General features: G+C 37.9%; 2 pseudogenes; both read left to right on the top strand.

The window, feature by feature from the left end:
- LOC130136234 (disease resistance protein L6-like) lies at positions 1–792 on the top strand (annotated as a pseudogene).
- Positions 793–5600: 4808 nt separating this feature from the next.
- Positions 5601–11585, top strand: LOC115684219 (probable inactive purple acid phosphatase 1; annotated as a pseudogene).
- Positions 11586–25052: the final 13467 nt, after the last annotated feature.

Genomic DNA, 25052 nt, shown 5'->3' with positions numbered 1-25052 from the left:
ATGCAGCAAAGGTTGAAAGATGTACCTCGTGATGAGGCATGGGATAAGTTGAACATCGGTTATGGTCCATTAGAAGATGTGGAAAAAGGAATTTCTCTCCATATGGCATGCTTCCTCAAATATGAAAAGAAATCATGGGCAATCTATTTCGAGGATGCTTGCCGTCGATACCCGCATAGCTCATTGAAATAAGTATTTTATTTGTGTCTAATTTAAATTGTTCATAGTAATGTTATATGGATGTATGATCAACTGAAAGACCTTGGAAGAGACATTGTTCACCAAGAATATACTCAAAATCTAACCGGGCACGGTAGGTTGTGGAATTGCAAAGAAGCCCTTGAAGTAGTAAGGTACAAGAGGTAAAGCAAAAGTAGGGTTGATACATTATCAACTATACAATTATTTTCCCACGTCCCATTAAAAAGTTTCCTTTTGGCCATTCGGAATGACAAATTTAAGGTTTGCAAGCTAAATACTGATTGACTGGTTCTGTTGGTAGAGAAAGGATAAAGTTGAAGCACTCAATCTAATTAAACATCATTGAATCCAAGCAGCATTGTGGATAAAGAACTTGAGAGGAGGCTGAAACTGAAATTCCTCGAGTTAAGAGCAGGGACCTTTGTTGGAGACATCAACAATTATCTCCCGGAGCTGAGACGGCTTTCTTGGGATTCTCCTCCTCTGGATCGTAGAATGGCCAATTTGCACTTGAAAAATTTAGTAGTATTCAAACGTTCAGACGATGAAAACACAGAAAAATGGGGTGGATGGGACATTTTGAAGGTATGAAGTCGTACTTTTATTCTCTCGACACGGTATTCTCTCTTTGAACCTCTCTGATAATATTTTAACGACTTATATATATGGCAAATAATTGAAAGTTCTATTTCTCTCAAGATGTAAAGGATTGAAACGGACTTTGAACTTTTTTGGATGCCTGAGTTCAAAGAGACTATCTCTTCGTGACTGTCCAAACTTGCAAGAATTTGACTCTTTTATTGGGAAGCTAAAAGGTCTTACTTACTTGGACATTAATTGGTGTGGATGTCTTTGAAATTTGCTTGAAGAGATTGGAGGGCTGGTGAATCTGAAGCACTTCTCTATGGAAGCATGCTGCGAAATGGAGAAATTTCCATACTTTCTCGCGAAATTAACATCATTGTCTCAATTAAAACTATCACGCTCAAATTACAAGTGTACCTGATTCTATTGGTAATGTGAGACACTTGTCATTCCTTAATCCATCATTCATGCCAATTGTGAGATTTCTAGCGGAGAGCTTATGCAACTCGAGTTCGAAGAATGTCAAGGGTTGAGGGAGCTTCCATAATCAATAGGCAACTTAACATCATTAACCCTCGCCGAAGCCAATGTATGGAGAAGAGCTAGGAACGACTCACAGCATAATCAAGTTAGTCTTCCTGTTGATGTTGGCGATGTAGTCTCTTATGTTTCCAGTGTTTGTTAATACCCTTGTTTATACCATCATTGGGGGCATCCGCTACAGTTGATTCATAGAAATATCATGCTATGCTTTGAATGACCTTTTACTTTTTATATGTCTAACTTATTTTTATTTTGTGTCTGAGATTTGCATTTTGTTTAATATACAAGGAATAATAACACGAATGATCCATAAACTTTGATCTAATATGCAATGTGATCCATGAACTTTTAATTTGTTCAATGTAGTCCCTGAACTTTAACTCAATGTTCAATGTGGTCCTTGAACTTTTGGTACATGTCCAACTACGTAGAACATTTTTATATAGTTCAGGGATCAAATTGCCCATTAAATCAAAGTTCAGATTAAACAAATTAAAATTCAGGGACCACATTGCATATCGGGTTAAAGTTCAATGATCACATTGAACAAATTAATGGTTCGAGGACCATATTGCATATTTGATTAAAATTCAGGGACTATTTGTATCATTTTCCCAATATACAAAACACCTCAAATTTTGTACGCCCTGTGTGTGTTTTCAATTACATTTAAACCAAGTCATTTGAATTTCTATCTGCATCATTTGTAAAATCAAAGTAACATTTCCTAGGCCCGTCAACTCACTCCAAGCCCACAATAGAACAAGATCATTTTGACGTACCGATGGTTCAGATGTTATATAATGTGCCAACGAGTTATCAGCTAATGGCTGCTGAAACTTTAGTCCAAGAGAATTTAAGATGGAATGAATGAACTCTACATAAAACTTTAAAGAGATTTGTTTGTCAAAAGGCATGTTATTTCCCATTTTTTTTCTTTTTATTAGTTATTCGATCCGCACTATGCTCGGACATGTTTTTACTTGCGGTTTTGATTCGCAAGTAACCTACGGTAAGCGAAACGTGATGCACGAGAGGAGTTGAAGGTGGTTCGAATGATAATATTTATAAGTTAGTTGATGAATATCCTAATTTAAGAGTCACGATATCGATAAAGGGAAGAAAATGCGTCATGGGGTAATACAGCAAAAGTAAAACTATGTTTTTGTCGCTGGTTATATTAACCTAATGGTATGTTATAAGGAAATTAACGGTATGGTAAATGCAGGAAATCAAATTCTGGAGCAAAGTTCCTTTCGTATTCGTGGATTTTGCTTCAAATCACCAAGCTCTGCCACGTAAGCATTTCTTAATGCTTGACCGTGGAGACGACTTAGAAGAGTACGATGTACTTGGGATCGATTCGATTAAAAGTAAAATTCGACGACTAACTTTGAACATTGAATAAGAATTTATTCAAAGGCCAATCTCCACATTGTCCCAAAATTTTTTATTTTGCACCCACACAGAGATTTAGATTCGAAGAGGCACCTACACATTGGTGTACTTCTCCAATTACATGTAATCTTATATAATTAGAATATAATTATACTTATAACTCTCGACTCGGGCCACGTCATTGTCGCGAGTAATGACATCAGCCTTCGTACGCATGAACGCATTGATTTGGAGGCAAGGCCGTCCCTCCAACATAGGTTCCGCAAAAACAAAGGGAAAAAGAAATCAATAATCTTTTAATTAAATTAATCAGTCCATTTAATCGATTAGTTTATTAATAAAAAAAAAAACAGAAAGGATCCGACCTTTCCAAATGACACGAGCACCAAAAATTTGGATACTCCAAAATGACAATCGAACTGACTCAACTGAATTTATAATTATACAATCATATATTTGTATTTCGACCCGAACCGTATTTTAAAAAAAGAGAGAGTATTTCAATTCCCTTACTTCGTACAAAATAAACAAATTCGAACACCTGCCCTAATCTTGTTGTTAATTAAACCATGCTAATCATACTCACCTTCACTCTTAAATTTACGAGATTATGAAAAATTACTTAACACGGGTAGAAGATCATGAACATCGATCCTTTAATATAAATGATGTTATTTAGTACACTCTTTCAACAAATCGCTGCCCATCGACAAGCAGTGACTACTCGTCAAATGAACAGTACACACACAGTACAACCGTATAGATTTAGGAAGTTTGTGTAGATGGGTTCGGATTTCAAGATACTCGTCAAATGAACTGTGATCCCGTCCCCTGTGGACCCACGTCCTTCGCCTTCCTCTTCATCACAAGTCCTCTTCCGAACATCCAGATATTCTCTAGATTTGCTTCTGTCATCTAAAGATCGACCACAGAAGGATACCACAACAAACGCCTGCCCTTACTTTCCTTTTCTGAACAAAGTTGAAGTGCTGAGAAACTTCTCGCGTCTTTCCCGTTTGAATTCGCTTGGGAGTTTGTCCAGAATTTATACACAACGCGGAGAAACGAAATTGGGTTAGTTTCTCCTCGGTCAAGTAATCTTACGTGCCAAACACGCAAACGCAATATCCTGATAACACTGCTCGTTTCATCATTCGTTATAAGCATTTTACATTTGATGGGTGTTGTTACGGTTTGCAAAGATGGCGTGTAAAGAGAGGGAATTTCGATTCCCATACCTCGTTCGGAATGAAAAGATTCGGACACCCCCGCCCCAGATCTTTTCAAGATTATGAACAGCGGATACTTATAGGATAGGATGTTATTCAATATATTTTTTCCAATGAATGTTGTCTGTCGACGAGCAATGACGGTTTGAGCAATGAATATGGACGTTTCATATTGCTCAAAGCTAGGCGGAGATTATGGTCTCAGGAGCACTTATTGTGCCGTGTTGGTGTTACACGTAGACCCGTGTGCGGATGCTCTTCATTGAATTTCACAGACAAAAAGGGTCCTCAAACTTTTTCCTCATTTGGTGCGGTCGTGTCTTTTGTTACTTCAAGAAGCAAACCTTTACAAAGAGCAAAGATGACTCGATAAGACTTGGTTGACGATGTGATGTGATGTGTGTGATATTAAAGTGTGCAGACTCAGCTAAAGGAGCGGGAAAATTTGGGAAACGAAGACTATATTTTGACGAGAGTGAAAAGGTCGCTCCTCTGCTCTGCCACCCGAATAAGAGACGAACACTTTCCATTCAGCTCACCTCCGCTCTGCCGTCTCTCAGTTTTTACTTGCTCCTCTTCAACTCGCTCTCGCCCTTAAAGCTCTCAGCTTTAGCCTCAAAAGCACAAATTTCTACTTAAATTCTCTTCTGGGCTTTCGTCATTTGAAGGTATGATCTCAGTATTGTTCTTCTTCCTCTTCGAAGGCAACAACTTGGGTCTTCAGCGCTCAGACCTGGGGTCTCGTCAATTCGTTATGTCGTTTGACACTTAAATTCGCTGTTTACAAGTGTTCGTGTGCGCCAAATGCTGTTCATTTGTGTTTGTGTATGTCAAATGATGCTCATGTATGTTACTTTGAGATCGTGAAGTCTTGAAGGCTGCTTAGGAAAAGGGAAATGAGATAAAAAAAAAATGTCATGTATGACTTCTGTCTGCTGGAATCAAATTCGTGGCTGGCTGTCTGAGCCCTTGATCGCTGGTTTGATGTAAATTTGGCTTTGAATTGGTGTAACCTTTATCTCGTATATGTATGGCGACATAGGAAAGTGTTATGGTCAATTCATGTTAAATTCGGACATAATGCTCTAAGTTTTTTTTTTTTTGGCTATAACAATGCTCCTAGTTGATGTGCCCAAAAGTTGCTAGAATTAGCCTGACTTTTCTGGTCGTGATTTGAGGATCTCTATGTGGCATAACTTTGATGCAAATTTGATGCTACTTTGATAACGTTAGCATATACTTTTGTATAGGGAGTCGAAAGAGGAAATCCATGTTAATATTGCTGTACTAGTTCAGAATTTGTTGGCATCATGGTTTTCAGAGCTACGTATATCCAGTATTCTCTTGTTTCATAGTTAGAAGTGCCATACATGATCAAGATTTGTTGGATTCCTGATTGTTAACGTTATCCTCGACTGGAATTTGCTCGAACTGCATTGGAATTTGCTAGCTGTGACTTTGGTGCTTTAATTTAACCTCAATTTGGTCCTGATTCGAGACTGTTTTGATCATATGAGCTTATATACATATGTGAGAAGATAATGCATCAATCCTGAGTTGATTTCTTGCCAAATGCTTGAGAAGTATTGTGTACTCTGTTCCATTTGTAGTTTAACTTGAGTGAGTGACTTACATATGCTGAATATGGCTAGTGGTGTCGGATTGGGTTTTGTCTTAAGTGGGCTTGGGTTGATTGGAGGTCAATTGGTTAGTCCTTAGGTTTACCTAGGTATAAGTTTATCTCGTGGCATTTTAGAGCAGCCTAGTGCAGTTCTCTTTGAATAATTGGTAGTCTCTCTTGAATAGAGGATAGTTTTACGAGAGGAAATGGCAACTTCAATTGGCTATACTTTAGTATACTAATAGAATGAATCCTTCTAGTAGATAGGTCTCTGTAATTGGAATTTCTTACGGTGCTAGCATAACGGTACTGTTAGATAGAATTTCTAACGTTGCTGTTGACACCACATATTTCTTTCCGCCATTGTGATCCACCTTCGTGTCAAATAACAAGCCGCTGTCTTGCCATTTCTGTGCTTTTTCAGCTCTCTGTTTTTCTGACTAGGTTTTTAATGCGATAGGGGGAAGTATGAGACTTGTGGGATGGGTTTCGTTGGCTGTCTTGGCATTGGTTGTGAGCTTCGTTGAGCGAGGGAGGTCACATGGAGACCAGCCTCTGGCTGGGATCGCCATCCACGAGACGGTCGTTGCTCTTGATGGAAGAGCAAGCATCAAGGCCACTCCTTCAGTTCTTGGAGCAATGGTAAGGCTCTGTGTATTTGTTCTTCTTGTTGAGCTTAATGCTCTGACTTTTCCTAGATGTCCTCGAGCTGTTTAAATTGTCTTCCGTGAAATTTACTGTAATAGCTGATGCTGGACATCCTAGGATTGGTCATTCACTCAGGTTTTTTAAAATGCTTTAAAAGATTATTGTGACAAATGAAGGCGGTGGTTGATGTTGTCGCAACCTACATTTACTGTTTCAGGGGCAAAATGTGGAGTGGGTGTTATTGGAGTATAGCTTTCCGAACCCAATGAGTGATGACTGGATTGGAGTATTTTCTCCCGCGAATTTCAGGTGATTAGATGGCTCGGCATTGCTTGCGCAACATTCGGATTGTGTTTGCTTTTTCTGTTTTCGTATTAGTTTATTGTTGATATGAGTACACTGATTTTGTATGTTTAATGCCATCCCTGCTTTGTAGTGCTTCAACCTGTCCACCTGAGAATACAATGGTTGCTCCCCCTTTTTTATGTTCAGTGCCTATCAAGGTTCGTGCCACACTGCCTTGCAGTCAACTCAAGATTCTCTTCTATGATTCATATCTTCAACAATTGCCTCTTCTCTCTTGCAGTACCAATATGCAACTTATTCAAGCCCCGGATATGAAAACACAGGAAAAGGGTCGCTGAAGCTTCAGTTAATCAATCAGAGATCAGATTTTTCATTTGCACTTTTTTCTGGTGGACTATCAAATGTAAGGGCGCTATTTTTCTGTATACCAAGTGACTAACCGGTTTTGGCCTGACTCAGCAACTCCAACTGAAGCAGCATTTCTTTAAAACTCGTTGTGGCTAGGCATATGGCTTCTCTTTGTGGGGGCAATCAAGTTCTGACGATATTTGATGTACATTAACGGATATCTGCTGAATTCTGAAGTTAATCTCAATTGCGAAAACTGCATTACAAAGACGGATGCCGTTTTTATTTCCTCTCTCTGTACCTTGTGCTTTAAATTTTAATTTTGTTGCTGAAATTTGCACCGTCTAGATACCAATTTTTCCTAGAATATTCCCACTTTTTCATTTGTCTTCGTCATTTGTTTCTTGTGATGTTCTATGCCACCACAGCCAAAACTGGTTGCAGCATCAAATACTGTTGCATTTGCAAATCCAAAGGCTCCAGTTTATCCTCGCCTAGCTCAAGGAAAAGAATGGAATGAAGTATGTCTAACACCTTTTCAAGTAGATAATTTTTAACATATTTAAGTGGTTCTTCTTTCAGATATTGGCGGTGCAATTGCTTTAGACAAATGCATAAGTTTCTGCTTTTACCCTATGCAGCCTGCCCACGTGAATTCCTGTTTTGTCTGCAAATACCAATTCCTAGGATAAATAAGTTTTGAAATGTGATATCAGATGACTGTAACATGGACAAGTGGATATAGAATAGCTGAAGCGGAGCCATTTGTTGAGTGGGGTCGTCATGGTGGAGAAAAAATGCGTTCTCCGGCTGGAACATGACTTTTGACCGTAGTAGCATGTGTGGTGAGTAAACTCTTTGGTGGACGTTGTTGTAATGAATAAATTGAAATGCATAACAAGCCTCTGTTCTCGGACATCAGCAGGGCAAGATGCTTGGCTTGGTCGAGTCTCCTCTCTTCTCTAATAAATATCTATTTATTGAAAATTTCTCTAGGCGTCGGGGGATTTCGTTATTCAATATGGAAGGAAAAATTTAATCGGGCTGTCTTGTCAGTTCTTGGTAAAATTCCTTATCTACCTTCTATTTCTAGAAAGGTTGAAAGTCGAGGTATTGTTGGGATGAGTCCAGCCAGTGTCGTTAAGATACTGAAGAATTGTGTATCATCTCTCTGACATGAGTGGAAAAAGTTTTTATCATACTGTCTGAAAGAAATGAGATGGAGCATGATGAATAGTAGCTGACCTGAGCATTACTTTCTGTTTACTCTTACTTAGAAGCGGAATTTTGTCGAACCTTATTCGTCAATAGAAATAAGATTATATCTTCTAAAGAATCCAACAGGTAGTGTTGTAAAACAATGACTGGAAAGGCAAGTGCAAATCAATTGTTACCGGGAGACCAAATAGAGTGGATTCGTAGAAAGCCATATGCAGTGGACATATCATGCAATTACAGATAGAAAGATGAAAGTAGGCTCCCAAATTAGAGAAGAGGCCCTCCTGATCACTTTCCAGAATGTAGCTTTTCTTGTCCTTCTGAGAAGACACAATAATATATTCTATATCACTGCATTACTTCCTCTTTTGACTTGGATGAAGTTGATAAGTCCATATGGCTGCTGTACTTAGAACAATAACGGGGTGTTTAACCCTTTAAGCACCAATTTGAGGTGTATCCTGCTATGTGTTTAACTAAAAGTTCTTTAAAGGCCTGTTTGGGGTCTTCATCTTGATGATCCTAAACTTTTGCTTCCAAATGCAATCATGTAAAGATAGAATTTTGACTTTATCCATTGTTCAGGATCCTTAGAAGTTGGAGTGACGCAGCTTTGCAGACACGATTATCCAAGATTCCTGCCATGGTTACAATGTAGAAGTAGACTTCTGTTTCATGAATTATAATTCTCTAAGTAATTTAAATTTTGTACGTTTTTTCTTCTACAGATTTACGGTTTTTTGTTAGACTCATTAGAATTATGTGAAACCAAGGTGCCACTTTATACATTACCCTGGTATGCTTGGCCTCTAGGTATTGATGAGAATTTATGCCAATCAAGCTTTGAATTCGAACAATTAAGAGAATATTATCTCAGCGTAACTTCTCCTTCCCACCTTAAATAAATTGATCGCCTCACTTCCTCTCCATTTCTATATAATGCTGTGATTTGAGATGTCTTAACAGTTAGGATTTGTCTCTCTCCACTCTACTTGTGATTCTGAGCGAAAATAGCTATAAGAAGGGATTTTTATTTTAGGTGAGGGATCCTTGAAATTTTTAAGTGCACTTGCAGCTCTTCATAGAACTTGGATTTAAGAAGATCTTTCTCCTCCTCTGAGAGAGAGTGCTTCTTAGTTGAATCCTGAGTCAGCTTCCTTCTACAGTAGGATAATGTATCGAATTGGCCTTATTACTGAATGATTTGTAGTTGAATGAATTATGGATTATGTGTGGTATCAGCCTTAGAGTTTACTTTTCATGATTAATGTTTTGAATTGATTATTTAAATTTAATGCCAGTTCTTATCTTCATTTATATAACTTGGATTCAAGAAGATGTTTCTCCTCCAGAGAGAGAGTGGTTATTAGTCGAATCCTGAGTCAGCTTCCTTCTTCAGTAGGATAATGTATTGAATTGGCCTTCTTACCGAATGATTTATAGCTGTATGAATCATGGATTATGTGCGGTATAAGCCTTAGAGTTTACTTGTCCTAATTAGTGCTTTGCATTGATTATTTAAATTTAATGCCAGTTCCTATCTTCATTTATTAATACTGGTTCGTTAATGCACCATTGGTCAGTCCTTTTGCGTCTTTTTAAGTCCTCTGTTTAAACTCTTTCGAGCATGCCATTGTGATCCACCATCTTCATAGCTCTCTGTTTGTCAGACTTGGTGTAGAATGCCGATGGGGAGAGGTACAAGAGTTGTGGGATGGGCTTGGTTAACTATTTTCGTGCTGGTCGCACGCTTCTCGCACGATGAACCTATTTTGCTAGATTAGTGTAAAGCAGTGCTCCAAAGCAACTTCAATGGGTGCCCGTGGCACTCTCTATGGATGACATCTATCTTGGTTTAACTGTTTTCGTGCTGGTTGCACGCTTCTCGCATGCTTCTCGCACGATGAATCTATTTTGCTAGATTAGTGTAAAGTAGTGCTCCAAAGCAACTTCAATGGTGGCCGTGGCACTCTCTATGAATGGCATCTATCATGGTTAATTGTTTTCGCATTGGTCGCACGCTTCTCGCACAATTCTCGCACGATGAATCTATTTTGCTAGATTAGTGTAAAGTAGTGTTCCAAAGCAACTTCAATGGGTGGCTGTGGCACTCTCTGTGAATGGCATCTATCTTAACTTCCTTTTGAAAAAATTTGCCTTTGATTTTTCCACTTAATCGAACTAAAATTGTTCCCTTTTAGTTCAAGGGGCATATAATCACTTTCAATATAACGAAAATCTCTTATCCTCATATGATGATCAAGTACACTTTTAGAATAATTCCTTAAAATCTATTTCGCAAGTCTTTTCTCGTGCACAGCATGGGTCTATAGGCTATAATAATGTCATCTATTATAGTTTTGTGCTGTCTGCAAGGACATCATCTGTCTATCTATCGTAATCTGTTGATAGAACTTTGATAATTGGGTAACCTAATCTTCAATTCTAAAATGTTTGAGAAGCATCCTGTGCTTATCTGTGTCATTACAATTTCACATTGCAGGCTGAAGCAGATGGCTCGAATGAGTACCACAATCTCGAGCATCGCTCTCTTAATTCCACCTATAAGCTTTCTAAGGACTTGAAGAACATTGATATAGTCTTCCTTATTGGAGATATATCCTATGCAGTTGGATAGCTTTCGCAGTGGGATCAGTTTACGCCAATTGCTTCAAGTGTTCCTTACACGATTGCAAGGTTTGTCTTGGTTTTTCCTCTTCCTCCCATCCTCCTCTTGGCACAAAGATTTTGCTAATGTTGAATTGTGGTTGCTTGATCTTTAGCGGCTTTTGGCCTGAGCAGTTATATTTAGAATTAATTTATCGGTTGCTATTAGAATCTGAACTTTGGAGTCATCCAGCGTTTTCTAGTGGGACTTTCTAGTTTTGTTGCCAGTGGTAATTGTGAACGAGATTGGCCTGGAACTGGTTCCTTTTTATGGAAATATGGACTCGGAAGGTGAATGTGGTTTTGTGGCTGAAACAATGTTTTATGTTCCTGAACGAGATTGGCCTGGAACTGGGTCCTTTTATGGAAATATGAGGTGAATGTGGTTTTGTGGCTGAAACAATGTTTTTTGTTCCTGCAGAGAACAGGGCTAAGTTTTGTTAAGGATGAGAAAGAGTGTGATTTCTAAATGCCGCCTTTTACCTTGTCCGACAAAATGACAGGCTATTCTGAATATTAGTCTTTGCTTGATTTAGGTACTCCACTGATTATGGCATGTTCTGATTCTGCATTGCTGATACAGAACATGACTGGAGAGAGGGAGCAGAGCAATACAAGTTCATCGAGCACTGTCTAGCATCCGTTCATAGACAAAAACAACGATGGTGGTTTTCCTTGCACATCGAGTGTTGGGTTATTCTTCTGATAAATTTTATGTTGAGAAAGGATTGTTTGAAGAATCAAGAGCAAGCCTTAACTGGAACATCTACGATAGACAAGTTGACGCTGACGATAGGACTTATCGAACTGTGGCTCATTAATGCCGTAGCCACTACCTTGTTTTTTTTTCTTCATTGAAAAATGTCCATACTCTTTCTGCACGATTCTTAGCTCAACAAAAATAGAATTTTGTTCACAAATGTTTCCTCTCTTTTTCGTAAGACTTGTCCTGCATGATACTGGTTCGTTAATGCACCATAGGTCAGTCCTTTTGCGTCTTTTTAAGCCCTCCGTCTGAACTCTTTCAAGCAGGCCATTGTGATCCACCGTCTTCATAGCTCTCTGTTTGTTAGACTTGGTGTAAAATGTGGATGGGGAGAGATACAAGAGCTGTGGGATGGGCTTGGTTAACTGTTTTCGCGCTGGTCGCACGCTTCCCACACGCTTCTTGCACGCTTCTTGCACGCTTCTCGCACGCTACACGCTTCTTGCACGGAGACCAGCCTTTGGCTTGGATTGCCGTTCAAAAGAGTCTTTGCTCTCGACAGAAGAGCAAGCATCAATGCCAATCCCTTGGTTCTCGGAGCAATGGTAAGGCTTCAATTGCTTGTTCTTCCTGTTGATGGGTCATTCACTCAGGTTCCTTAGAATGCTTTAAAAGATTATCAGGGGCAAAATGCGGAGTGGGTATTATTGGATCATCGCCCTCCGAACCCATCAAATGATGGCTGGATTGGAGTATTTTCTCCTGCGAATTTCAGGTGATTAGATGGCTTCGCATTGCTTGCGCAATATTTGGCTTGTGTTTGCCTTTTCTGTTTTCGTTTTAGTTTATTGTTGAGATGAGTATACTGATTTTGTATGTTTAATGCCATACATACTTTATAGTGATTCATTTGTGCCGCAATGCCTTGCAATGAACTAAAGATTCTCGATTTGTAGCTTCAACAATTATCTCTTCTCTTGCAGTACTAATATGCAAATTATTCAAGTCCTGGATATGAAAATACAGGAAAAGGGTCTCTAAAGCTTCAGTTAATCAATTACAGATCAGATTTTTCTTTTGCACTTTTTTTCTAGTGGACTATCAAAAGTAAGTGGGCTTTTTTTCTGCATACCAAGTGACTAACTGGTTTTGGCCTGACTCAGCAACTCCAACTGAAGCAGCATATCTCGGAAACTCGTTGCGGGTAGGCGTTTGGCGTCTCTTTGTGGGAGCAATTAAGTTCTGACATATTTGATGTACATTAGAGGAAATCTGCTGAATTTTGAAGTTGATCTCAAGTCTAAAATGCCAAAACCGCATTATGAAGATTGATGCAGTTTTTATTTCCTCTCTGTAGCTTGTGTTTTAATTTTTCTTGTAGATGCTGAAATTTGCACGGTCTAGATACCAACTTTTCCTCGCATTTTCCCACTTTTTCATGTCCCTTCCTAATTTGTTTCGTGTGATGTTTTATGCACCACAGCCAAAACTGGTTGCAGCATCACATCCAGTTGCATTTGCAAATCCAAAGGCTCCTGTTGATCCTCGCCTAGCTCAAGGGAAAGAATGGAATGAATTATGTCTAATACCTTTTTCAGTAGATGAGTTTAACATATTTAAATGGTTCTTCTTTCGGATATTGGCAGTGCAATTGCTTTTGACAAGTGCCTAGGTTTCCACTTTTACGCTATGCCGCCTGTGCTCGCACACGGGTTTTCCTGTTTTGTCTACAAATACCAATTCCTACGATAAATATGTTTTGTAATGTCATATTAGATGATTGTAGCATGGATAAGTGGATTTGGAATAGCTGAAGCGAAGCCATTTGTTGAGTGGGGGTCGTCATGGTGGTGAAAAAATGCGTTCTCCGGCTGGAACATTGACTTTTGACCGTGGCAGCATGTGAGGTGAGTAAACTCTTTTGTGGAGGTTGTTGTAATGAATGAATTGTAATGCATAACAAGCCTCTGTTCTTGGAGATCAGCAGGGCAAGATGCTTGGCTCGGTCGAGTCTCCTCTCCTCTCTCATAAATAGCTATTTATCGAAAATTGCTCTAGGCGTCGTGGAATTTCTTTTTGCAATATGGAATGCAAAATTTAACTGGGCTGTCCTGTCGGTTCTTGGTAAAATTCCTTTTCTGCCTTTTTTCTATTTCTAGAAAGGTTGAAAGTCGAGGTATTGTTGGGATGAGTCCAGCCAGTGTCAGATACCTGAAGAAAGACGTATCATCTTTGTGACATGAGTGGAAAAAGTGTTTGTCATACTTTCCGAAAGAAATGAGATAGCAAATGATGAATTGTAGCTAACCTGAGCATTACTTTCTGTTTGCTCATACTTAGAAGAGGCCTATTGTCGAACCTCATTTGTCAACAGAAATAAATTTATTATCTTCTAAAGAATCCAAAAGGTAGTGTTGTAAAACAATGACCGGTAAGGCAAGTGCAAAGCTAGACAAAATAGAGTAAACGCCATATGGAATGGACATAGTATGCAATTACAGGTAGCAAGATGAAAGTAGGCTCCCAAATTAGAAAAGAGACCCTCCGGATCACTTTCCAGAATGTAGCATTTCTTGTCCTTCTGAGGAGATGCAATAAAATGTTCTATTTCACTGCATTACTGTCAAGTTTGACTTGGATGAAGTTGATAAGTCCATTTACTGCCATACTTAGAACAATAACAGGGCGTTTAACCCTTTAAGCACCAGTTTGAGGTGTATCCTACTATGAGTTCAAGTGAAAGTTCTTTAAAGGCCTGTCTGGGGTCCTCATCTTGATGATCCTAAATTTTTGCTTCCAGATCAACGTTCAATCATGGAAAGGTAGAATTTTGACTTTATCCATTGTTCAGGATCCTTAGTGGTTAGAGCGTAGTGATGCAGCTTTGCAGACACGATTATTCAAGATTGCAGCCAGGATTACAACGTGGAACTAGACTTCTAGTTCACGAGTTATAATTCTCCAAGTATTCTAATTTTTCGGGAGCACCTGCAAGGACAGTAGGATGGCGTGATCCCGGATTCATCCACACCAGTTTCTTGAAGGAATTATGGCCCAACTCTGTGTAAGTGTGTATGTTTTTCCATCTGCAGATTTACGGTTTTATGTAAAACTCATTAGAATCTTGGTCTTTAGGAATTGATGAGAATTTATGCCAATCAAGCTCTGAGCTTGAACAACTGAGAAAATTTTATCTCGGCGTAACTTTTCTAAAAATCTCCTTCCCACCTTTAATAAGTTGATCGCCTCAGTTCCTCTCCATTTCTATTTAGGTGAGGGATCCTTGATATCTTTAAGTACACTTGCAGCTGTTCATATAACTTGGAGTTAAGAAGATTTTTCTCCTTCAGAGAGAGAGAGAGAGAGGGTGGCTTCCTGCTGAATGAGCAATAGTTGGATGAATCTAGGATTATTTGTGATATCAACCTTACGGTTTACTTGTCACGAATAATGGTTTTGAATTGATTATTTGAATTCAATGCAAGTTCTTTTATCTTATGGATTACGATCAGCCAGAAAGATATTCAAATCTCTTAAATATTCGAAATATCTCTAAAATCCCCTCAAATTGAGGGTGACATGGAAGAAGTCAATTAGTGTTTGGAGAAAAGATCTTAAAAATACCTAGTGAATGCGTCTTTGTGAAGACATTAGCAGTTTAATCAACTGATGAAGTGGAGACGAGTCGTATAGTGCTATGAAGTGCGTGATACAGGATAAAATGACAGCCTATTTCAATATGCTTGGTATGATCATGATTAACATCATTATGAGCTATTTGAATATCACTCTTGTTGTCGCAATAAATGATTGTTTCATCATCATGACAAACTCCTATGTCTTCTAATAACCATTTGCAACCATAGCAATTCTAATGTTGGATCGAAAAGAGCACGATATTTCACGTCAAATATCTCTCCATTAACTCATCTTTATCGCATCTTTTATCATTTTTGATAACTTAGCCTTGTCATCCAATGCCTCATCTTGGTTTGCCACCCTAGTTGTTTCTCCCATTGAAATAATGAAAATTTTCTATTTTCACTCTGGACATAATTACAACGACAAAATCTCTAGAAAACGATCATACAAGCGAAAACCCCAAATCAAATCCAGAAAAATCCTAACCTTAATTTTGATAGCAATTGTTGTAAAATTAATACGGAAGCTAATAGGACCTTGTTATTGAATCAACGAGAGAGAATGAATCGGTAATGAACAATAAAGAAAACAAGAGATTCATGTGGTTTGGTCGGAGTCCTACTCCACAGGAAGAGTCGGTCGCAAATAACTCACTGATCAATCGGGGAATTACAGAGTACAGCAGTCCAAATGCTCAAGTACTTCCAAAAAAATTATGCATTATTTACCCTTCTACTTGAAGAATTTCTTAGACAGGAACTTTTCCGACTCAAGCAATCTAAGTGTGAAAGCCATATTCAGACTCAAATGTAAGGTAAATATTTTATTTCGAATTTTGGCGGGCATATTTTGTTTCTGGCAGGAAATTTTGGCAATATCCAGTCACATATTTTATTTTTGGAAGAAAATCAGGTAAGTATTCTAATTTATTTGATTGATTGAGTGTGCCTGAAATATTTTTGTCTATTTTTCAAAGTTCCTAAATAATCGGATCACATTTTATAACTTCCAAAAACGGTTTTTCTTTCTAAAAACCGTCTCCTTTATAAAAACCCTAATAGGAACCCGTCTGTTTGCTCCCGACTCTCAAACCTCCTCAGACCCTACTCCTCCTCGTTCTCAAAGATCAAATCTTTCTCTTCCAAAAATCTCCTCGTTCTCAAAGATCAAATCTTTCTCTTCCAAAAATCATCGTAAAACCCCCATGCCTTACAAGAGAAGATCATCGAGGATTCTTAATAGAGATTCAAAGTTTATAGGAAGAGCAGAATATCTGGAGGTCACAGATTCGTCTGAAATAGAATCAGACAAGCAAACACCTTCAAAAGCAACTCCTCAAGCACCTCAACTGTTTTCTCCACCGAAAACTTCTGGTAAAACAGATTTTTATTTTAAAGATCTTAACTTTGTTTGGAAGACTTATGAAAAGTTGAAGAAGAGCAATGTTTCTGAGTCGGTCTTAAATTCATGCTTAAAAGACAATGGTTTTTGATCTTAAGTACAGCTTGTGCAAACATATTCTCTGTTTCATTCTGCAATTGGTCATTCTAGAAAGAATGTGTCTAGCCCTGAACGAAATGAGAGTGTATCACGGAAAGGAAAGAAAAAGTAGCAGAATCATTCAATCCTACTCTAAAGAAAATGTTATTTCAAGCCCTAAGTCAAAGAGCGGCTCAGAATCTAAAATTGAAAAGATAAAGGTAGATGATGATGCACGGTTTTTCAATAATTTTGAGATGAAAATTGGAATTGCTTCTAGGATCAAGGGAAAAGGAAGTCTATCCAGAAATCGAATGCACAATGAGTATTACAAAATCTTGCTATCCAGAAGAATTATGAACCACAGGAGTGTTTATTTCAAATATCTGGAGAGGGTTGGAATTTTTGTGAAGCATCATTTTGACAAATTGGGAATGTCTGAATTATGTCTTCAGTCTGCACATATGTATGCTGAACTGACTGCCTATTTTTATTCCAATATATCCATTTTGTCTCCTGATTGGATTCAGTTTACTATTGGTAATAAGGAGTATGATCTGAAAGCTGATGAATTGGTAGCTATTATTGGAGTAAAACATAGCAAGTTTATTCCCATTGAAGTTAGTGAAGAAGAAGCTTCTAAGGCAGCTTTAGAAAATCCGAATTTTTCCAGAGGCTCCAAACGACTCATATCTTATTCTGATATGATAAAGAAGACAGTGATCTTACATAAGATCATAATAAATTGTTTAAGGCCCAATGCATCATCTAAGACAAACTTGTCTGAATTTGAAGTAAAGCTTATTTGGGCAATCTTGAAAGAAGTTCCATTTTCTCTCCCTCACATTATCATTCTTCATATGTACAGAACACTACAGAAAGACAAGGGTCAACTCCCTAATGGTGCATTGATCATCAGGATTTTTATCTATCTTAACATTAATGTTCCTGATGGTTTGTACAAAACTTTTGTTCCTTTAATGTATGTTGGGAAGAAGATGCTTGCTGAGATGAATTTTAAGGAATTTGATGTCAAAAAGGAAAGAGAGATTGCAGGAAGCAGAGCCAAAGGGAAGATTAGTGAGAAGTCAGAAGCACAATCTGCTAGAAAGAAGAAGAAAGAAGAAAAGGAAAGGAGAAAGCAAGGACGCAAACCATCTCAAAAAGTCCTTTACAAGTGTACAGAAAGAGAAGAAGACTCCTCCTCAGAGATGAAGAGGATGAAATAGGAAGCCTTGATATAGGATAGAATATTGGTCAAGAGCATTTCGAGAAAGAACAAGAGTCCACAGAACTTGCTGCACAAATGTCAGAACTTGCTGACAAGGATTCAGAACCAGCACCAGAGGAATCGAGCTTAAGACAACAGGAACAAGACACTATTCCTATGGTGACAGAAGAAGGTCAATCTCCACTATAACATCTTGAACAAACGATGGAGAGAATGTTTCTGCAGAATATGCAGATATTCAGGGGGAGATTCCGACTAAGAGAGAGGGTGAGTTTGAACAGTTTGCACATGAACATGTCCAGGGACAGACCTCAGAGGACAGGACCATACTCAAACTTATGCTGGAAATTAAAGAAAAACAGCCAGTTCTTGAAGAAGACATGAAGAATCTTAAGTCAATTGTTGAGGAATACAGTCAGAATCTTCGTCTTTAGGCAGAACAAGACAAGACAGATCTTGAGAAGGCAATTACTCAGTGTTCAACCAATATGAAGAATGCTGTTGGTCAATGTTCTATCAGAATTGAGGAAGCTGTTCAAATCCTGGAGAATTTCCAACTTGTTCGAACCCCTTCCAAGAAATAGCTTGCTTCATACTCATCTCTTGATTAAAACTTTGCAATTTGATATGTAATTTGAACTATTACTTTGATTTAGACTTGATTCGTGTGACTGATATGGTTATTCAGTTTGATATTTAAGTATCCATTTTTGTTGCTGACAAAAAGAGAGAGAATGTATGCAGATTTTAATGATGCAGGGCTACTTGATATGCAAACATAATATTTTTTTAACATGCAGGTTATTGAATGGACTTGAAGAAAAGAAAAAGGACACATATATTACAATTTGCACTTATATTTATTATATGTGCCTTATGCGCTTAATAGATATTTATGTTCACTTTACTCTCAAATCTTGTAATCAGTATGGAAGTTTTGTCACCATAAAAAAGGTGCAGATTGTTGAGGAAATTTCTTAATAGAATTTGAAGTTGACAAAACTATCTATATTAATCTTGTAAATCTGATATGTACTCTGAAGTATTTTGATCCAGGTAAATATATTCTGGAAGTGGCAACTTTAATACTTTAAGAGAACTAAACTTTTTAGACGCTCAGACTCTACGAGGTTCAGACTTTACAGGATTCAGAACGAGAAGTTCAGACTCTACCGTAAAAATCAATCAGACTCCATTTTATGAAGACAAAGATCTTTAGACCTTACTTATGAAAGGTTCAGATCTTACGGAAGACCTACGCTGACTTAAGTTCTAAATGTTAAGCAAGAACCAAAAATTCTTTAGACTCAGAATTTATTCGGAACGAAATATAACGGCCAGTTATCTGGTGTGGATTTCACAAAAGGAAAGTATTGATTGACTCAATCTAAGGCTATAATTGATTGACAATCAAACATTATGGCAAGTATATCACAACGAATAAAGCTCTATTTGTGGAAACCAATATTCTGATTGTATGAGCGATCAAATTCAGTGGGATTCAGATTTTGTCAATCAATGGCTACTCAATCCATTTCATACAAATCTGTCCAAGGTGAAGATTAGAAGATTATCCTCTGAAGACTGTCCAACGACTAGTTTGGAAGTGGAGGAGTATAAAATGAGATTAATGAGGAGCAGAAGGTAGAGAACGAAATCGAGAATCAACAAGTCCAAAGTCTGAGTATATTCCGATTCTATTACTTGTCTTTCCTGAGCTAAAAACTGAGATTTTGAAGAACATTCTGTAAGAGTGATTGTGTGAGATAGAGAGTTTTATTATTCACCAAGTATTATCACTCAGAACTTGTAATCCCTTTTGATTATATAGTGGAATCCAGCCAGTAGGCTGTCAGCGTGGGAGAGTAGACATAGGCTTGATCTAAGCCAAACCACTATAATTTATTGTGTGCAGTTTTCTCTATCCCTAATCTCTCATTATATTGTTTATACTGCACACTAGCACATTCAAAATCTGAGTATTGTTCAAACTTAACTAATTATAAATCATTTACACTTTAAATTCTTCAAAATTACTTAAATCACCTATTCACTCCCCTCTAGGTGATCCTTGCTAGCCACATCACAAAGCCCCATTTATCTTATCATATTCCAATCTGAATTTGGACGACCAAACACGTAAAGTCAAAGTGAGGATGGCGACTAGAGCCTGACCTCCATTGAATCCCATCTATGGGCCGATCCTCTCAGCTGTGAAGAGAGCCACGGCTCTGTGAAACGAGCTAATCTGGAGGGTTCAGTGAAGGAAGATCGACTATAAGCTCTCAAGGCGAACGGAAACACAGAGGAGTCAAAAATAGATGGCAAGGGCAAAGTCCTCCTGGGGGAACAATTATAGCCCAATATCACCAGGTCATGTGCGACGCACGTGGTCCACCACTAGAAGAATTTTTTTTCTTTTTGTTTTGGTCGAACACCACTAGAAGAATTAAACAACAGATATTTGGACATTAAAAGAAAAGGAAAATCTCACAACCAATAAAAAAAGAAAATGGGAAAGGGCAAAATTGAAATTTCGATAGAGATTTAGCAGAATATTGCATGTTTTATCGGGGTTAGAGGTCCATTGGCTAGATTCGTCTCGAATAAAAAAGTACATGTCCTTTTTCTACCTATAAGTAAATAGTAAATGGTTCAGTTTTTTCTTCTTCCGACCTATTCATGCTTTTCATTGCGACTTGGTCAAAAAGAATTACAAGAGATAGAAGATGGAGAAAAGGTAGGCCTTCCTTCGCAACAAAAGAATTAGCATAAGGAATGCCATTGGACATTGAATGGTGTTTTCTCAGTCAACTAATTGGCATCTCCAGATTGACTTTTATGTTTTCCGATGCACACTTTGATTTTTTTTTTCAATCTTCAGACCTCAAACTTTCATGTTATACAGATATTAATAGAGAAAATTGTCCAAAAAGTCTTGAACGTATTGCACTTTTGTCAATTCAGTCTTAAACCTTTTAATTGTGCCAATTGAGTCCTAAATCTTTTTACGTCTTGCCAATTGAATCCATCCGGCTAAATTTGGCCGAAAATCGCTAACGAGGGCACTTGTCCTCTTAAGTGACACGGCCGCCGCTGACATGGACAATTTTCAATTATATTTTAATATTTTATGATTTATTTATTTTCTTTTTTTTTCTTTCCCTCCTTTTTTTTTTCCAACTCTGGCTGGCCGACCATCGCAAGCCGCAAGCCACAAGTGAGGGCATTGGACCCTCGCCTGCTGGCTGGCGAGGGCTGTGACACCCTCCCTTGGTCTAGGCGAGGGCCAAGATGTCCTCACCGGCCACAAGTGAGGGCTGCAACACCCTCACTTGCCACCTGGGCGAGGGCCCAACGCTCTCGCTTGGATCTTTGAAAATATTTTTATGAGAAAGTGAAGACGTTAAATTTTTCCTTTTTAAGCCACAATAAACGCATTTGGGCAAGTTCTTTACTTTTCAGACGGCAAGAGTTAAAAAAAAAAAAAACGCCCTTTCATTTTTAATCAACTCAAAATCCTCAATAAAACAGCCATCATCATGATATTATTAGAAGTGTGAGGATGAAATAAATAACTTCATCTATATTATTATATAAATCAAAGAGGTCCTACTTGATTTAAATGTTAAGAATTTGTCGCATTACACTCCAAACTTTTCTATAAAGGACTGTTTGTTTTCAACCATTGGATCCACATTAGTCCACAATTCCTTGGAGTTGGTTGAGGACCTTTTATTGTCACTTGTGAAAGGAAAAGGTCAAGTTCGACTTTCAGCTCAGGGAGGACAGACAAAAGCATAAAAACAAATGGAACGAAACCAAAGCAGGTCGGGCACAGCTCTTGCTCCTAGCTAGTGATCACCCGGGGGAGGTGTGAGGTTCCGCGTGGGAGACAAACTCATGTTTTTAATTACATGATGCAATTAGCTATGATTACTTGATTAGTATTTAAATAAGGGCTCTTAGTCAGGCCATATACGCTACATGTTCCTTTTCAAAACATCTTCCAGCTTTCCAATAGCATCACCTAACTTTCTCATTGCTGATGAGAAGTCCATCCTAGTTTCCTTTTGACTTCTTTAAATTTCCAATCGAATCAGGCAGGTCGCCTATCTTTAACCATTGGGAATATTATCTACATCAGTGTTGGTCATTGTACGTGGCACAGCCGGCATCCATATTAGCTATTTCCAGCCAATAATTGGCAAATTGTCAAAAGGTTTAGGACTAAATTGGCCAAATTGAATATTTAGGATTGAATTGGTATCCGTACAATACGTTTAGAATTTTTTTCGTAATTTTCCCATTTTGCTTTTGTTGCACATTAGTCTAGCGTGTATTTCTTTGCAAGTTTAGCACTTTGCAATAAACAGATTTACTAATATTTGAAAGATATATGCAATCAAATGGTACTGCAAGGACAAAATTAATATAGCCTAGTGTTGACACCTAAATTTTTGCAACCCAGTCAGTCGTTCGTTGTATAAAAAATTAGGGATCGATTCTGGTCTCTAGACAAAAAATTAGTTAAATTACATATATATTAGGAGTATTTGAATTAGTGTTTAGACTCATATAGTTCCATTTGCATTGGACTGTGGCGGATGGACTTGAGTGAATGATTCTGAGCTTAACTGGACTAAGCTTGCGGTGGCCGAAATCATGTGTATCAAGTTAGGAAAATTTGATGAAAATTGAAAGCAATAAAGCTTGATATTATCAAGATTTTGGTCACATAGCAAATAAGAAAGAAGCAATCGGCATAATTGCCGTGATATTTGTGAGGTCAAGTATTTGAGGGAATAAATAGTTGAGAGGAAGATTTAGTCAACAAAGGAATTATTTGATAAAAAAGAAAGAAAGAAAGAAAAGACAACGGTCTTGGTTCAAGCAAAGAGGAAATATAGACAGCATATATTTGGCTCGGCAGAAAGAGACACATGACCTCAATCAAAAGATATTCGCATGGAATCAGTCAACCAAGGAAAGAAATAATTGATTTGGAAAAAAGAATTTATGAGAAGGTCGATTCCTATACAGTATAAATAGACCATCGCTTGGGGGGAGGTTGGCGGGCGCGGGGCGCTTCAGAATTCACAACCAAACGAGAACGTCAGAGAGAGAATCGGCACACAAAAGGAGAGACCCACGTTCTCCACTGCGAGAGAAAGATAAAAAGAAAAGTCAAAGAAGAAGGGAAGTGGGAAGAGAACGAGCATCCTCCTTCGAGGATTTCAATTGACGGAGCCGCCCCAACAAGCCTTCTGCTGTTGTCTTAGCTTCACTGCGTGTCGTCCACAAGTTTCCACTTCTTGATGCGGCGCTCTTCATTGTCATCGTTGTTTCCTTGTTTAAAATATTGCAATCTTGTGTGAATCTTTGAGTGACATTATCGTATCCATTAAGTTCCCGAATAGCCTTTAAATTAGGAATTATTTCCTAATTTCATAACGTGCTATGGTTGACAATCCGATCTCCCGCCCGAGATATGATTCGCAATCGCACGGAAAATCATCAATCCGATCTCCCGCCCAAAATATGATTTGCGATTGTGCGGAAGATTGGCCAATCCGATCCTCATGCCCGAGATATGATTCGTCAATCTATTATTTCTAAATTTAAATGGATATGGATAATATTTCTTGTGATTAGGTGTCGTGTTCATTTCATTGTTATTTCTTTCCGTCTTTTGTTTGAATTGAATTAATTGTCTTTCCATAAAAAAAAAATACAAAAAGATTAAGTAAAATTTGAGTAGATAATTTAATGCATGTTTAGGATAAATTTTGATTATTTTCTTAGAGTAGATTAGATTCTTTTCTTAGATTTTATTGTTACATGTTTAAATTAGGTTAATTATTTATTAAGAATTTAAATTAAAAAATATAAAAAATACCACGTGCATGTCATATTAGAGTAGTTGCATATTAATTAATTCTCATCATTAGAAATCTCACATCTAGGTTCATTTGCGTGCCACATTAGAGATAGTGCAGTTAATTATTGTTAGAATTAGGACGTTTACATAAATCGTATGTCGCATGTCATACTAGACGTAGAATGCATTGCATAAAGTTTAGTTTTCGTTATATCAGAGAAAACCCTAAAAAAGATTTGAGTGAAATTGCGTGTTAATTAGAAATCATATTAGGATTTTCAATGTGATTTTCTAACTAACATTGCAGATGCTTTCGCTGCTCTAAGGTAAGTCCCTATCTTGTAATTTATTTATTACTTTGCATTATTGAGTATTATATTATTGGTTGTGCACCCGCATGATCAACTCATATGTTAGTGGCTAAGTTAAAATGAATCCAAGCTACCTGTTAAGATATTTTTGAAAATAAAAGAGAAAAGGTACCGAAAGGGCATTAGAGTAATCTAGTGTAACCAAGTCCCTGAATCCATAATCTCATATTCGTAGGAGTAAAGTAATTCTCCCGATACTTTACTTGGGTTTCTAATCGACTCACCAAAAATAGATTAATGGCGACTCATAATTGAAATGATTTTCATGTTAAGAACTTGAACCTTAAGTTGCTAATTGGTATGGGCTTGGGAGAGCCCGAGTTAAGTCTAGACTTAATAATCCATTAGCCAAACCCCTAGATGGTGCACCCCGAGGTTAGGTCGCGACACCTAGTAAGTACAAAGTGAAAGTAAACTCATTGAGGTTTTTAGCAAGAGTATTGCTTCGTTGTTTATGCCAACAAATATTTCAAGTCATTTACGCCAAAACTATTTTCTTTATTGCTACTTTGTACAAGAACTTCCTAGTATAAATGCATTTCTTCCTATTTCTCATAAGGGTTGTCTATTAAGAATAGTACTTTCTTGATTTGTAATTAAAGCCCACTACGACCCGATAATGTTAGGGGGAATAGTTCAGGGTGGGTCGTTTCCCATCTTGGAATCGGAAACCGGATCAGACAGGTCAGTTACCACACTATGGAACTAGAAACCAACATTATCTACCTTGGCACCGGACAAAACTGGATTAGTCAATCCTAGTCCGATTCCCGGGTTGTCCTGGGAACCGACAATGTTCTTTTTTTTTTTTTCTCAAGGTTTGTACTATAAATACTTTCTATTTAATATTTATATAAAAAAAATAGTTTGTTCTGGTTCCGCCAGTTTGGTCCGGTCTAATCCGGTTGATAAAGTTCCTCCCCAAGAACGGGGAATCGAACTGGTCATTCCCAGTTCCAAAGAAACCGGACCGAATCC

This window comes from Syzygium oleosum, unplaced genomic scaffold (assembly GCF_021117445.2).
Source record: "Syzygium oleosum isolate NSW1041296 unplaced genomic scaffold, Sole_v2.1 Sole_v2.44, whole genome shotgun sequence".
Taxonomy (NCBI): Eukaryota; Viridiplantae; Streptophyta; class Magnoliopsida; order Myrtales; family Myrtaceae; genus Syzygium; species Syzygium oleosum.
Note: the sequence above shows the minus strand (reverse complement) of the source record. Positions and strands in the feature narration are given on the sequence as shown.